This window comes from Callithrix jacchus, chromosome 13 (assembly GCF_049354715.1).
Source record: "Callithrix jacchus isolate 240 chromosome 13, calJac240_pri, whole genome shotgun sequence".
NCBI classification, from domain to species: domain Eukaryota; kingdom Metazoa; phylum Chordata; class Mammalia; order Primates; family Cebidae; genus Callithrix; species Callithrix jacchus.
Window position 1 is genome coordinate 83,208,897 of NC_133514.1, and position 17,356 is coordinate 83,226,252.

Genomic DNA, 17,356 nt, shown 5'->3' on the forward strand with positions numbered 1-17,356 from the left:
AGGCCCCAAGAAGAAATACATTCTGATGACACCTTGGATTCAAATGTCTAGCCTCCAGAATTGTGAAAGAATAAATTTACATTGTTTTAATCCAGCCCAAGTTAGTGGTGATTTATTATAGCAGTCCTAAGAAATTAATCCAGTATCTCTTAGCTGGACAACATTACGCATTGGTAATAGTTTAGGTCACACATAATTAAATTTGTATTTGACTCACTGTCTAAACAGGATATGTTTCATGAAGACAGTGGCTGATTTTACACTCTGGTCTATTTCATATAGAAAAATGTATAGTGCCTGGTTGGAATGTAAAATTTTTGTTTACAAGTAAACAAAAAATAAACCCAAAATTCTAAATGTTGAACTGATTCATTAATTAAACTGTAGAACCCAACAGTAAGGAAATATATAGAGAAAGTCAAAGCGATTATATTAGGACTGAGATCTACTTTATAAAAATGTTATGCAAGAGTATCTAGCTGCATGGATGGATGGATTTCAGAGCGTCTTATAAAATGCATGCTAGAGAGAGCTTGATCATACATAAAATCCTGAAAGGTTTGTAACTTCTTCTAGTTTATTATTGTTATTACATGTCTCTTTTTCTGTCATGATTAGCACTGAAAGTCTCAAAATGTAAAACATGTATATGCTTGTTTCAAGAAGAGTAGGGCAGGGGAGTGGAGGGAAGCAGGAAGCTGGGGAGACTGCTGCCCATCTCTGAGTTATTCAAGGAGAAGGAGCTTGAGAGGGTGAGTACTCCCAATCACCGAGACAGGACAGTCAAAGTCTCTGCAGTTCATGGTACAGAAAGAAGCAGTATGTGTATGTGCATTTGTATGTATCTGTTGTGGGCCTCACAATAGACCCAATATCTTAATATTAACTGCCATTAGCTTTCTCTCATATCCAAGGGACCAGATGGCATATTGCTAATCTAGCAGAAATGAGCTATTTCTCTACTTCTGTCTTCACTTCCTTTCTTATTTGCAATCCTATTTCTAAAATATATACTTTCTTTTTATCTGTTCTGTCTAGCATTGCTCGACTCCTGGTACGTTCATGAATCTTATCCTTGACCACATAAATACATACAGATAGATCAGATTGCCCAGGACTCAAGACTATGTCAATTGCTAAATTAAGAAGGAAAAATCAAGGCTTTATTAGTAGATATACAGAGAGCTTACAACGAAATATGTGTGTGTGTGTGTTGACAGAGCAAAAGAGGAAGAGAAAGAGAGAGATAGAGAGAGGATCAGAGGCTGGGGGAAAGTTAGTGTCAAAGGTATAGAAGGTATACAATGAGCCATTCATGCTCAGAGCCAAACAATAGATCTAAACTGCTCAAGAGTCATCATTTTAGATACCTTTGTAAATGCATAGAGATTTCCATTCTTTAAAATGGTCTACTGATTTAAAAAAAAATTTATTCCTACAAAAAACAAGATAAAACTTAATCATAGACTGTCTTGAGTTTTTTAGCAAAAATAATGTTTAAGGCATAACAAAAGTATCTAACTATTCTGGAAAAATCATAAAACCTCAGCACACAACAGAAAATTTGCCTGTGAAAACAATGGTCTTCTCTCCTCTTGTTACACAGAGTCCTGCAGTCAGCTTCCCAGCTGTAATTCTCTCCGACACCGGGGATATTAAGAATGTGAAGAAAATGCTTGAGTAGATTATAAATAATAGTGCGAGACACAGTGAATTATATTTTCTAATAATTGGCATTACATTATAAGACTGAGGGGGAGAAAAGGATGAAAGCAACGAGAACGTGAATGCAGGCAGTCACAGATTTTTTTCTCTGTTCTTGGGGGTGTGTGTAATGAAAGTAGAAGAGGAGACAGAGAAAGAGAAGGGAAAAAGGGAGCATGGAAAGGAAAGTGGGAAGAAAGGGAAAGAAGATAGGGAGAGATGAAAAAGAGAAAGAAAGATGTAAAGAAGCAGAAATGCTCAGGTTTTATTTATTTATTGTTTGTTTGTTTACGGAGTTTCGTTCTTGTTGCCCAGGCTAGAATACCATGGCATGATCTCGGCTCATCCACAACCTCTGCCTCTGGAGCTCAAGTTATTCTCCTGCCTCAGCCTCCCACGTAGCTGGGATTACAGGCATGCGCGACCACGCCCAGCTGATTTTGTATTTTTAGTAGAGACAGGGTTTCTCCAGGTTGGTCAGGCTGGTTTTGAACTTCCAGCCTCAGGTGATCCTCCCGACCTGGACTCCCAAAGTGCTGGGATTACAGGTGTGAGCCACCACACCTGGCCAAATGCTCAGTTTGTGACCAGTACTGATGTCACATCACACAGCTGAGTAAAATGGAGTAAAGGACAGAGAAACACAGCTGGTTCTGTAGAGATAAGGGTGTGTCTGTCACCCAGAGGAAGCAATTCCAGTTACTATAGCATGAGCAACTGCAACATTACTTCCCCTTGAAAATGAAGAGGAAGAAAAACACATGTTTGTTTGTTGTATATTCACCATCTTTATGTCTACTCATTCCATATAAAATTACTTTAATGCAAACTCATAGGAGACAGTATTATGAAGACTGAGAGATATCTAATTCTGCCCTCAATTAGTTTGTAATATAATTGCCCTGACTTCTCTGAAGCAGTTTTATCTCCCTGCTTACTTTACATGATTTTGCGTAGTATCTAACAGGATAAAACCTCAGAAAGCTTTTTTTTTTTTAATGTAAAACTCTATTCCTCTTGGGATTTCAACACATCTTGAGAGATAGCTGCTTTGGAAGATATTCCTCTCTTAACAAAAGAGAAAAAGACATTACTTTTTTTATGGAGGCATCGTGAAGTGAAGTGTTAAAGCAGAAGCATAAAAAATTTAAGGCCTGAAAACACAGTCCAAAGGAGGGAAAAGGTGGTTTTTCTGAGTGGAGATTGGGAATTATTTATCTACATTGCCTACATAGGTAAATTTCACTAAACATGGGCTCTGCTCATTGCAGTTTACCTTGATACTGTGAAGATTTGAGGTGCAGGGTGGACCCCTCATAGTGTCCAATATGTAAAAACATTCACTCCAGTTGACACCTAAGGTTAAATAAATCAGAGAGAAAGAAGAAAAGGAAAAAGCAGAAATCAAAAAGGAGGGGATGGAGGAGCAAAAAGAAATAGGAAGAAATATAAGGAGAGGCAGAGGCTAAGAGTGAGGGGCAAGATGAGGTGATGCCAGAATAATAACAGATAATATACAATGAGAATAACAACAGTTAATATACAATAACAGATGATAACAATACTATACAACAAGAGGAAAAATTAGAGCTTGATTCAGCCATCTTGTATAAACATGTTCTAGGAATATTTTATCACCAAAGCTGCAAGTTCACTTCTAACAGAAAATACTATTCAATATGAGATTCCTCTTGAAGTTTCCAGTAGTCCATACTATCACTGAAAAATCAAGATAGCTTCTTAGCCTAAAGGAGCATAGGGATGAGTAGAGATCTCTCCCTATACTTTGTCAAAATCATTCCTTCATAGTCGCAGCACTGTGTAATGCAAAAGGACTATGATTTAGAGTAATGCAGGATGCTCTTTCAGCCCTGAATTCCAACCTGATCCTTTGTTCTCATTTCTTCTATTTCTGGGCTAGTAGACCTATGGCTATTTAAATGGTAGATTTCCCAACATGTGGAAGAAGCAGTCAAGTGTTATAAATGATTAAGAATTCTGTTCAGTAACCTAGTCATAAATTTATAACTTTTATTGAATTTTCTCCACTCTTTTCACTTCCCCTGGCATATCTACAAACATACAGACACCAATATATGCTTACTTTATTTTTAATCCTAATGTCAATTGACAAAAAGTAACAAATACCAAATTACAAAATACCCTGATGGAGCTAAGGCTGTGTATACAGCAGAACAAAACCATAACCAACAATGATGCTCAGGCCTGGCACACTGATTAAGGAACACTGATGTGTAGCTTAAAGAACATTTCAGGCTGGGTGTGGTGGCTCACACCTGTAATCCCAGCACTTTGGCAGGCCAAGGCAGGCAGATCACCTGCAATCAGGAGTTCAAGACCAGCCTGGCCAACATGGTGAAACCCCATCTCTACTAAAAATACAAAAGGTAGCCCACTCCTGTAATCCCGGCTACTTGGGAGGCTGCAGCAGGAGAATGGCTTGAACTTGTGCAGCAGAGGTTACAGTGAGCCAAGATTGGGCTACTGAATGCTAGCCTGGGCAACAGAGTGAGATTCTGTCTCAAAATAAACAAACCAAAACCCCCCAAAACACATGTATTTTGCCACTGCCTCTGGTGTGGTTTCTTCCTTGCTGATAAAACTATGATTTACTTAGGGCATCAAGTGCCATAGGTGTTAGGGGACCTGGGCCCTTTTTCAGTTTTAGGGGATGAGTCTTGCATAGTGGTTATCATGGACAACATGAGGAGACTTTAGGAGAAATATGCTGTTGGGCTTCTGTGAAAGTTTTCCATATGAGATACAGAAATACCTGTGTCCTATTCTCCACTGCAAGCTTTTGAATGTAACTATCTGAAGCTGTGCTCTCTGGAGGTGTAACAGTCATTTTGTAACCAAGAGGACAAAGCTAGGGATGAAAGCTGACTTCTGGAAAATGGAAGACGGGATATGACACCTTGGTAATTAGCTCTGAAAAATTGAACTTCCAGAATTCTTAGAATACAAGATTTAAAAAATTCTTATGTTTCGATTCCAGTTCTAATTTGGTTTCTGTTACTTTAGCTGAGAATAGCCTAATTGATATAAATATCTACCATATAATATACATATATGTGACATATTCATATTTAGTCTCTGGCAGTATTTTACATGCACATGAACACATATATATTGTTTTCATTGATGCGTTGAGTGAACTTAACAGATAATTAGACAAAAAACATGGAGTCAAAGGCAGAATGAAGATAAGATACTCTTGAACTGAAATATAGTTGGGAAAGATTTAGGGCGATGGGAGAGAGGTAAATTTTTTATTATTTCCTTAGAGAATGTCAGGATGAGATTGAGTACAGAGATGGAGGAATTGGTATTGAAGAAGTGGAATGATATTTTATCTTCTGCAGTGGTAAGAAAGAAGGTTAAACATTATGACTGAGCTATATTCACAGTTGTGGAAGCAAGAAATTAATGTTTTTTTTTTCAATAATCAACTGAATTTTTCACTAAAATATAAAGTAAAATTGTTTTTGGAAGGGATTTAGGTCTGCTTCGGAGGTTCATGAACTGCTACCCGTGATTTTTCTGAAACATTGCAGTACTGGTGATTTTTTTTTTCAAGAAAATTTCAGTAAGAAATGAGAAATTGATCACAAAAATTGGAAGAATGGAGCCAAAGTTGTTGTTAGGAACCATTGCTTATTGGGGGCCCTAACAGTTACAGTTGTTGGATTTCTTAAAAGTCATTCAGTAGCCCGAGTGGAGGAGCTGAGAAGATGAACTCTTTGAATTAGCTTGGCGGTTTCCTTTTACCTTGACAGGAAGGTACAATCAGACAGCAAGACTTATCAGCCCAGCTTGTGTAAATCTGATAGATCTTGGGCTAAGATAGGTAAGTTGAGACTAGGTCTTTAGGAGTCACTAAATTTGTATATCTATTTATAAAGAACATTAAGAACTCTCTCATACATGATCCTTTGTAGTGTTTTCTCTAAGTAAATATCCCTCATACTGCAAAGAGAAAAGCCTTTTTAAGGAAGGAAAATAGTATGTAAAAATATTATTACCGAAAACAAATGAAAGTGAAGCTACATTAAATAAAGAAGAGTCACAATACCCCCTCATTCCACCTGAAGGCCATTTACATTTCTTCTCTTTGTCTCTGTGTTGGTCCTCAGCCACTTTCATTGAACACTAGTGCTCTAAGGAACGCAGTTTTAAATGAAACTAAGCTAAATAAACTTAAATTTATGTACTTAGGTTACCAATACCATTTAAGATAATTTGTAATAAGATCAAGCTTATCACTAGAATTGCTAATTGCTTATGTATTATCAATCAGGAACCACTGTCTATTCTGTCTATCTAACCCCACATGCTATTCCGTCATTCAACGTTATTTCTAAACTAGGAATGGCAGGTCCCATGGATCGCAACTTCACTGGAACCTTTAGCACCTAAGCCAATATGTATTTCAATTCATCTCAATATTATCCAGAGTGACCTCAGTATGAGCAATCAACATGCATCATCTTAGCTTCATCTTCTAAGGAGCTTGACCTAAGCTTCAAATAAATTCATTGCATCTACGTGCACATATAGTACTATTCTCATCTGGCATTTTCTGCATCAGAAAATACAAATACCAATGCCTGCTTTTAAAATCTAGTCTTCAATAAAAGACTGAAATTCTTAGGCTGCTTCATGAAAAACCTGGAGAAGGAGAGAAAGGGTTCTTGCCTGATATCCTGGAAACAGAACATGTATCATGGAAAGTTATTCTTGTTCCCTAAGGACAAAAGGAAGGAATATATTTTGCAAGTTCTGCCAATAAGCTCAATAAAGGAAGCAGTGATGGTGCATCACTAGAGGTGGGCAGATGACAAAAGCCACGCCTTCTCTTCTGATTGCAGAGACTTCAGTGGTATTTAAATGTTTCCAGTCTCAGGGACAGCTGTACCCAGAGAGTGGCTGTGGTTGTGGAGAACATATTTTCATGAAGTGTGGGGATCAGGCTCAACCTGACAATAGATTTTTATAGTCAATAAAATACACCAGTATTCTCAGATGGAAGGAATTTTAGCTTCCTCATCTGACAGGATGTGACAGCTACCTTTCTCTAGTGATAATTTGGAAGAAATATCTGTCAGTGGTTTTCTTTCTGCCCCAGATGCCATAAACTGGGATTGAAACTGTTTGTGTTACAGTCCTGTGTTGTCTAATGACAGAAACATGTTCTGAGAAATGCCACAGGTGATTTTTGTCATTGTGCAAACATTATAGAGTGTACCTAAGCAAACCTCACTGGTATACCCTACTGCACACCTAGGCTGTATAGCACAGCCTTGGCTACAAAACCGGCCCAGCATATTATTGTCCTGAATAACATAGAGAATTGTAACACAATGGTAAGTGTTTGGGCAACTAAAACATAAAAAAGTTACAGTAACAATATGGTGTTATAATCACATCAGACCTCCGTCATATATGTTGCTATGCAGTGGCGCATGACTACATTGATCTCTAACTTTTAGCCCTTTTGTAGCTTTGTATTGGGGTCAATGTCTCCATCTACTTCATCTCAGGCTCTGGAATTGATCCAGCCTTTGGGTTGAGGAAATATAGAAAGCCTAAAGTCAGTAACTTAAGATCTTGGACTTTCACAACCAAGTACATCTCAGTAGTAATCCTTCCTGCCTGTAAAAATGAAATTCTCATAATATTATACCCTAGTTTCACTAGGAGAATCTCTTGTTTACTTTCTTAGAGAAGAATACTGTTTGTGAACCACAAGCTTCCTAACTGGGACAGGTTATTTGAAACTCACTTTTCCTACAGGTAAATGCTAGTCTGCTTAGGCATCCTCCTATTGTCTATTGTCTGTATTCATTCATTTTTTTTATTCAACAATATCTATTACCACTATTTGCCAGAGACTCTGTTAGGGCTGGGGACAAGATGAGAGCAAAACAGAAATGGGACAGTTGCTGCTCTACCTTCTCATAGAGCCTCCGTCTTCTCTCCTGACCCTTTCTAGCTCTACACACCACTGACACTCGCAGGCCAGGCTGTTTTTGGAAGGTCAGCTGAGATGCCTCTGAAGACAAACTTCCCTGGAGTCTCTGACCCAATTTCACACAACACTGCCCTCAACCTACTGGATCATAAAATGAACGTAGTCTCACCTATGCTCCTGCTGGTCTCACTGTATCCTCACTGATTTTTTTCAGCCCACAGAGCTATTTCCTCTTCTGCTTCTTGCCTATACACATTTGGTTTGTTTTTGTTTTCAATCCTGACAAAGCTACCGTCAAGCCGCTGCCTTACTCAAAACAAATCATTTGTGAGGAAGCTGATGCTAAAGCGGTGTTCTATCATTTTCCTTACAGATTCCGGCATTTAACAGAGAGGGTAAAAATAAAAACTTTGTTACTAGGCAGTAAAACTCTCCACAACTGAATATTCACATTGTTCATGGATCAGCAAACACCCCAGTTTGTCTGTAATTGAAAAAAACATTTGGCACATTTCTATTAAAAAACCTTCTCCTTCATGAATGTTTAAACAAATTAACTCGAACAAGAAGCAGTGATATGCATATCAAAAACAATTCTTAAACCTGAAGTCAACTAAAGCATGGGGAAATCAGCGTGCTGGCAGGTACTCTTTCTTCATTTCACATGAACGATTTCCATTGCACCATTTTCCTCCTTTCAAGTAAGTGTTTTTGCTTTTATCTCAGATGCTTTTTAGAGCTCTGGTCATTGCAAAAACATTCTTGGTTTTCTAAAACTAGGGGTGACTTTGAATACCCATAGTAAGTTTGAACTGGGCCATTCTGTTGGACTAATGAGCCTAGGGTCCTCTCACTGGTAATAAATGCTGTTCTATAAATGCCTGTTAAGGGAATAATCTGAAGTGTACATCCAGTGAGATGAGTTCTGCTTTCATAATGACAGTGTTACTCATTCTGGTCTGTAGACAGAAAGATTCTAGTGTCAGTTCTGCCTCCAACGAGTTGTGGCTTTGTGCAAGTTGGCTCGCTTTTCACAGCCTTAGTTTCCTCATCTGTAAATGGGCAGAAAGGCAACTAAATCCAATGATCCTACGAAGTAGCTGAGTCTTTTGTTTTCATCTCCACTAGCTAAATTGGCAGGTGTGGACACAGTCTCAAAAGCTTTGCAGTCATATACATCAAGGTAAGATATGTGTGCCAGGTATAGACTTTCACCAGATGCTGTACTAATGAGAAAACTCTCTGTATTCTCAGGTCCAGGGCAAGCACATCTTCTGGGAGCATGGTTAGCATCTTTCCATTCAGATTTTCTTTAAAAAACAGGAAAGATTGTGGCAACCTTTTATTCCTACAGTCCCCTGGGATTTGGATGCTTGGAGCAAACAGTTTCCCTTCTCCAGACTTTGTCTCATTAGTGTGGGACCTCCATACCCAGAGGGGTCTTCTTTCTAGGAAACGTATGCTGAGGTCACCAGGCTTTAGTGGGTCTCCTTAAACCCAGCTGAAATAAAGGAAAAGAAAAGAAACAAAGGAAGAAAGGAAAGAAATAAGGTAAGAAGGACAGAGAGAGAGACTGAGACTGAGACACACACAGAGAGAAAAGAGAATAAAAAAGATCATAAACAGAGACTTTTGAGACTTTTGGAAATGTGTATGTAAAAAAATGATCTGCACCACTCAAAAATAAACCATTTTTGATACTCTCTAACTTCCTCTATTTCAGCCTCTTGTCCTGATTTACTATTAGTCATGACTTTTATTTTGTTATAAATTAAAATTATTTTTCCCTAATACTTTTTGAGTACCTTCTTACTTAAAGGAGAGTCACTTCTGACTTATTTTGACCTACCTAATAATCCTTAGGGATGACTGAGTCTGACTTACAATGGACAGAGGAGGAAAGCAGCATAGAAGCTATCTGCGAGAGACAGAATTCATATTTCTTCCCTTCCCTACCTACACTGCTACTCCCACCCTGCAACAATGGCCTGTGGTCTCATTTTGTCATATTTGCTGTTTTCCCATAAATTGTAGAGAAAAACCAAGTCATAGAGTCAGAGGGGAAGAATGTGTTCCAAGTGAACACAGGAACTAATCAGTCCTACATTAGCTTTGAGTCAGAGGAAAAGAATGAGAATTATATTGAAAAGTTACAGGAGAGTCAATAGAATGGAGAAGGTACGGAGCATAGACATTTGAAATCTATAGGAAATGAACTACAGGTGTTTTTATTTTTTCAAAGTATCACAAACTCAATGCCTTTAAGGTCAGCTGAACACAGCATCTTTTGTATTAATACAGAAATTTTTGGATGAACTTGCTTTGTCTCTATAAAATTTACTTCTACTTTGAGCTTTCCTTCTCTTTCTATCCTTTCCTTCCTTCCTCCTTTACTCCTTCCCTTCACCAACCATTCCTTATATTATATAATTTCAGAAAGTACAATTAACGCAACTAATATGATATTAAAATATGATGAAGTAGGGCAAATTCTCACTTTTAACCTAAAAAACTTATTGAAATTGATTTTTTATTTTCTCTTCATTTTTGTTTGATTACTTGCCTCACAGATATATGTATAAATTATATCTCCAGAATCCACCACCAAGTGGAAATATGTACTTCAGGTAAACAGAAGAAAAAATGGACATAAAAAATAATCTCTCTGCCCATCAAACCTTTATTTCCAAGCAGAAATAATTACAGTGATGGTCAGTGGGGAGATTTGAACAATTTATAGAGGTATAACAGTGGTTCCTATCAACACAGTTTTATATTCAGGGCAAGGCATAGAACTCAAGGTCCTGAAGCTTTGCCTATAATCTTTATTTCATTTTTAGATGTTATGCTGTAATAAAATGTAAAAAGGGAATACATAAAAAGTTATAGAGGTGGGAAAAAACATGGTTTGAAGTTGTATGGCATTTCTTGACAGGGCATGTTCCTAAGGATATGCAGAGAATAACAAATACCATTTGAAATAAGTACACTAGAGATCTAAAACTAGATTGAAAACCCAAGTCAATTTTCCTGAGTGTCATTTGATTAGCTTTCTTATACAGAATGGTGGTTTAAACAATGCTGGGATTCTGAGTGCAGAAGTGCTCCAGAACACAGTAAGAAAGGGGCTCCTCCCACCAATTTCATTCCCGTGGCTTTACAACATTATCTTTTCACATTCTGTTTGTGTTTTTGCAATAATCCATAAATGAAGCAATGTCAGAAAAAAATGTGATTGATTGTGGTGAAGCACACATGCATACTCACGTGCAGTAAGCTATTTTTCTATTCCCATTCCAATTTGTCCCATGTTTGCTCCAGGCAAACACCTGTATCCTATTGCCAGTTTTTTGTAGGAAAATAGAAACAAAGTTCTCAGGCTTGAGGGGGAAACTGCACATGTAACAAAAAGCTCAATTGTGTCTAGTGGCTATTTTCATATAGAAAGAAAATTCTCCCACTTTTGCCTCAATGTTTCTTCTGGTTTCTTGTGACAGATTAGAAAGGAGGTCCCAATGCATCTAAGAATTATATTTAGGAGAGATTGGAATCATTTTCCATCCTTTCCATTCCCTTTGCTTTGTCCATACAGAGCAGAACAGAAAATCTGTGTATTCTAATGATTGCACTAACTTGTAATTTAGGTGTAAACTGTTGACTTGATCACTAATTTATAGGTTCTACCATCTATAGTATATGTTCTTTCACCTTTTATAAAAAATTGTATCTGCATTTGATTTATTTGCTTCAGACCCTAGAAATCTTATTCTGAAGTCTAACACAATTCTGTTAGACTGGTCTTGGTTTACTAACCTCACAGAAGGCACAGGTTGATGGTGTGTCCAACTCAATACTTAAGTTCTGACAGTCTAGGGATATGAAACGTAGACCAAATTCAGCTGTTTAATGAACAAACGCCTATCTACTCTGTTAGCCTTCTATAAGACATTTCAGCTGCTAAGCTGACAGTAGTGGACTGACACTTATTTAGACAAGATAGTTTCTGAATTGTCTAGTTTTAGACCAATGAATACTTGGATGTGTTTTCTATGCTATAGGAATTTCATTTTTGTTCTACTCCTACTGCCCCTAAGAAGCATCTTGTAAAGGCTGACAATGCCATGCATGTGTTTAGAACCTCTGGGTGTATCGTAGACTATGCTGGATAGTAGACACTCTCTTGCCCTCCCTTCTCTTTGTTGCATTAGCTATGGTAGATAATCTTCAACTCTGACTATGAATAATCCTCTTGACCAGAATACAACACCTCACTAACATGGAATAGACATTTCAGAGGGATGCAGAATGACTGCTTTAGGCCAATATGTGGAGGAAAAGCCAATGATATAAGTATGAATAGGTATATTTGAAAATAACTTTGTTATGAGCTTTGAAGACTTGGGAGGAAGCGTGGAATTCTGAGGCTAAAGTGGCAAATTGAAGTAAGTGAATAATAGGGTATTTTGATTATCCTGGAGAAAAAGCTCCATAGAAAAAGTAATTTATTTGATGAATTTCGCTACTTCTACTAAATAGACTCTAAAATAATTTTTCAATTTTCTATTTTACTTTAATTACATATAAAACCAAAGTATAATGAGAAGGCATTTATCCAGCTATCCAATAACCTTGCCATAAATATTCTTTATGACTATCACAGCCTGGTATTCATGTGGACCATGCCATGATTCCATATCAAACCCTAAAGATAACAAAATCTAGTGTCCATATTCCTTGCTTAGGGATGCTTAAGTGTATTGATATTTCTTTTAAATACAGCATCTGCATTCCTTGTTTTCTTTCTTGTGATACTTAAAATGTATTTTATTGATACAATTCCTAATCTCTTTATTGTCACCATCAGATTATACTTCAGGACTCCCTGGAGGGAAAATAAATATGCATAGACACACATACGCCCAGTACTCCAAGATCGATGGAGAGAATTTCAGACAGGGAGAACTTTTTAAAGAAAATCAGCCTTCTGTTGCTGTTCCTAAGCTACCCTACAGACAACACCTCTCAGTCCATTGTCCAGTATAGATTGCAGGACTCTGGGGAAGTGAATGTTGCTGAGTTCATGAGATTTCTGGAGTTTAATTAAGCTGTAGACTAACTCTTCATAGATTACCTCTAGCCCATAGACAATCCCTTTTGCTTTTTTTGTTTTTGTTTATAACAAAATAATGCCACTTCACTCTCACCCTAGAAAGTAAAGACAAACATTATTAATGATTTCTTTGCTAATCTTTCTGTCTTTTGGCAGAATGAAGAATAGTTCTTCTGCTGTGAGGATCCACTGGGTTGCCACTGACCCATTGCCTGAGGGTACGCAATGAAACCGGAATCAGTGACTGTAGATGGCAGCTCAGACGGGGAAACGACACGTCTAATAACCAACAGGAATGGGTATTAATTAGGTGGAATGACAATAATTAACAGAAATGACAAGTCTAATAAATTTTCACTTAAGTGTTGTCATATGGCACTTTGAGTTTTTAGCTTTCCATTTTAAATATTAATCTCGGTAGCATTTGCTTTACATGAAGAGTCACATCAAGTATAACTATGGAAATAATTCTGTACACACACTCCATCAAATTATGTTTTATCCATTTCACTTATGCTATGATCAGTAGAGAGTGTATTAAAAGCACACAATGTCCCCCTAAAAATATGTTCTTTTTGTGTGTAATTTATGCAGCTCAGAAACATTCAGCCACAGGGATCAGAGGGAAAGTGGTTGTTTTTAATTTTCTTTGATATCTTCAAAGGTAGGAAGGTCTCACCCCTCTGCTCTTTCCCTCTCTTGAGCAACAGACAAAGAAGGTTAAATCTTATTAGCATGTCCTATATAGCTAGTTGTAACCTAAGTGACCTGTCATGGCACTAAATGCCTACGAGAACTTTCTCTGTACTTGCAAGATGGAAATTTTATGCATCAATGCTTTTATGTATGCATCTGATTTGGGAAGTTCACTGCTTTATGGATATGAACATTGTGATCATGTAAATTGATCTACATAATGGGATTTTGTGTGTGTGCATGCATATATCTATATGGATATGGATGTATGCAAGTGTATTCTAAAAGGAAATATAATACATGAAATGTTAACTTTAATGATATGAAATGCATTAAATTCAAACTACCTTGCATGTGTATGCAGATGCATTATGTCTCTATCATTGTGCTCTGCAGGGATTTAAGGGAGAAAAAAATTCATCATAGACTCTGATGTGCCATGCTAAATAAGAGTGCAACATGATACTATTGTAAACAATAAATAATATTCACAGAGACCAAGACTTATGAAGCTTTTAAGGACATCCCTTAGCAAAACAGTGATAAAGATGAAATTTCAATCAGGGACATAGAGCTCTTTCCTTCACGTACCTTGACTAAGCTCCTTTGTCTCTAAACTATCATTTACTGATAACCAAGATTTCTAAATAACTGAATTCTAATAACCAAAAAGAACATTATATTCACACCTGTCTTCCCTCCAAAATTCATTCACCATTGAGTCTCATTACTTCAGGATCTAAGTCAAATAAGCTATTGGAGCTAACGCACTATTTTTTTTTTCCTGAAACGAAGTCTTGCTCTGTCACCCAGGCTGGAGTGCAGAGACATTATCTTGGCTCATTGCAACCTCCACCTCCCCAGTTCCAGCGATTCTTCTGCCTCAGTCTCCTGAGTAGATGGGACTACAGGTGTCTGCCACCACACCTGACCCAACTAATTTTTGTATTTTGTATTTTTAGTAGAGATTGGGTTTCGCCATGTTGCCCAGAGTGGTCTCAAATTCCTGACCTCAGGTGATTGCCTGCCTCAGCCTCCCAAAGTGCGAGGATTACAGGCATGAGCCACCTCATCTGGCCAGCATTAAGTTTTTTGAACTTACCTTTTTCAGACAATTCAATACATTAATGCAGGTACTAATTAGTTATCTGTAATTATAATTAAGCTTGTTTGGTAATGCTAAACCTATACATTAATTTCAGAACAAAGATAATCTAAATAGGCTATATTCTGTGCATCTATCACCTTCAAAACTATGTCTGTGTGCTTCTAAATGACCTAAAGCAACCTGGTTGTTAATTTCTGAAAATGGATTCGAATTATTCACTTTCTGATTTATCATCATGGACACAAAGTAGATACTCAATTTCTATATTATTATGATGCTGATGCAGTGGATATTCATAATCCTCAAAACAGGGTTTTTTAGACTCTCCTGAACTACATGCCTACTTGCCACAAAAAAGAAAAACAATATGACATACATGGTAAAATACAAAATGAAACTAAAATAAACAGCCTTGGGTTCTATTTACAAGCATGCCAATCATCTGGACAGCAGCAGAGTTATATTAAAAAAATTATGGATTCAGTCTTAGCTAGTTGCCACTTGAGAATAAAAAATATATTTAATCAGTTTCCTCATTTAGCAAACATGTATTTCATATTATTTCATATCTAACTATGGAGAAGCCAAAGATTAATAAAAATTTGTCTTTTTTCTTTATTTTTTCTAAGCTATAGAGATTATTAGCAATAAAAAAGAGCAGAAGCTAAACCTGATGACATAATTGTCTGATATTTGTGACATTGATCACATTATTATATAGAGCACATTTGCAACAGAAAACAGTATACAAGGCATCGCTGGCTTGGATACTGTCCCCCACTAAAAAATTCATGTCCACTTGGAACCTCAGAATGTGGTTCACCCTAAATTCGATGACTTTCACCCTTGTAAGAAGGTGACATAAAGGTGTGAAGAAAAGAAGCTTATATATAGATGCAAGTGGAGATTGGAGTTATGCATCTACAAGCCAGGAAACACAAAGTATTACGAAGACAATGGAAGCTGGAAAGAAACAAGGAAGGATTTTCTCTAGAATGTTAAGAGTGATTATGACCTTGCTGATACCTCAATTTTGGACTGCTAGCCTCCATAACTGTGAAAGAATAAATTTCTGTTGCCTGAAGCTACTCAGTTGGTGGTAATTTGTTATGATGGCACTAGGACACGAATAGTGTTGATATGTTTTATTATTTCTGGTAATTTATAAAAATATACTCTTACCAGATGTCTGGCCCAGAAAACCTGAAAAGCACAGGGTTTTAGTTTAAGTTTAATTTATGTTTAGCATAGTAAACAAAATTTCAAGGTGTGTGTATGTGTGTGTGTCTGTGTGTGTGTGTATGTAATAAATCTATTATAAGTACAAGTAATGGCTTTCTGCTTAGAGATGTCTAGATGTTGATCATGTCTGTTAGTCAACAGAGACCAAGTTATTCTACAGTAACAAACATCTCCACGTTTTGAAACAACACAACCTGTTTTTTGCTCTTAATCTACCTTCATTCAATAAGAGTAAAATGCTCTTTCTCTGCTTTGTCCACATTCTGGTACCCTGTCTAAGAGATCAGCTACTATCTACAATATTGCCACTGCCATTATAGAAGGAAAGGGAGAGAAGACTGCAGAGTCTAAAATGAGCAATCAAACATCTCACTTCCACTGACAGGCTCTCAAGCAGAACTAGACACATGACTACACCTGACAAAGTCTCAAGAAGAACAATTCCACCATGAGCCCAGGAGGAGAGAGAACAATAAGAACATGAAGAAAAGCATACAAGGCCCCAGAATCATGTTCTGTCCTCACAGATTCTGAGAAAAATCTCTTATACTTCTCATTTTTATCCTGTAGAAGAGTGTGGTACTCCATACATTTTCTTGGTTGATGAATGGATGGATCATGTTAGCCAAGCTAACTAATCAAGAAGCACATTTAAACTCTCTGGATGAGATTGTTTTCTCTTGCACAGTTGTCTTGTGATTCCAGTTCCCCTGAATATGAATTCTATTTGAAAATATAGTGCCATTATAGGAAATATCAATATAAATTTAGAATATCATAAAACGAAAAAATTGCGTTCTTTTTTTTAGATAGGGTCTTGCTTTGTCACTCAGGTTGTGCAGTGAGTGGCGTAATCCACGACTCACTGTAGCCTTAACCTCCTGGGTTCAAGCAATGAATCCACTCACCTCAGCCTCCTGTGTAGCTGGGATCACAGGTATGTGCCACCATGCCAGGCTAAGTTTATTTTTATTTTTTGTAAAGATGGGGTGTCCCTATATTGCCCAGGGTGGTCTTGAACTTATGGCTCAAAGGATTCTCCTGCTTCAGCCTTTCAGAGTGGTGGAATTCAAGGCATAAACCTGCATGCCTGGCCCAAACTGAGCTCTTATAGCCAAGAAAAAGCAAACATGTGTCTTGGTTGGCATCTTGAATCTATGACTGTCTCTGAATAGGGCTTTATTGAAGATGCTATTTAGTGGAGTTTTTTTCATTGTTTTGTGTTATTTTGTTATATTTTTAACTCTAGGATACAATATGGAGAAGTACCTTTAAGTGAATACTTGCAAGTAAATGCTAAGACAGCCTGTCATCATTCAGGGTAAGATCCTAATAAGAAAACTGCAGCACCACTAGAACAGAGCCCTTCAGAGAGTGGGTAAGTTGGCTGATAGAAATCTCACCAGTTTCCACAGGAAATCCACACCTCTACTTGCTGACTTGTGTGCAAAAATCTTCACTTGCTAGTGTTTTTCCAATGAGATATATCAGTTCTTTTTCT

At 37.3% G+C, this 17,356-nt stretch overlaps 1 long non-coding RNA gene across 1 annotated transcript in view; it reads left to right on the forward strand.

Annotated features, from left to right (window-relative positions):
- LOC118146876 (uncharacterized) overlaps window positions 1-15,697 on the forward strand; it is a 135,125-nt gene extending 119,428 nt beyond the window's left edge. Inside the window, exon 7 of the long non-coding RNA XR_008476049.2 lies at window positions 12,966-15,697. This is a non-coding gene — a long non-coding RNA (uncharacterized LOC118146876). The remainder of the gene's footprint in view (window positions 1-12,965) is intronic.
- The last annotated feature ends 1,659 nt before the right edge of the window (window positions 15,698-17,356 follow it).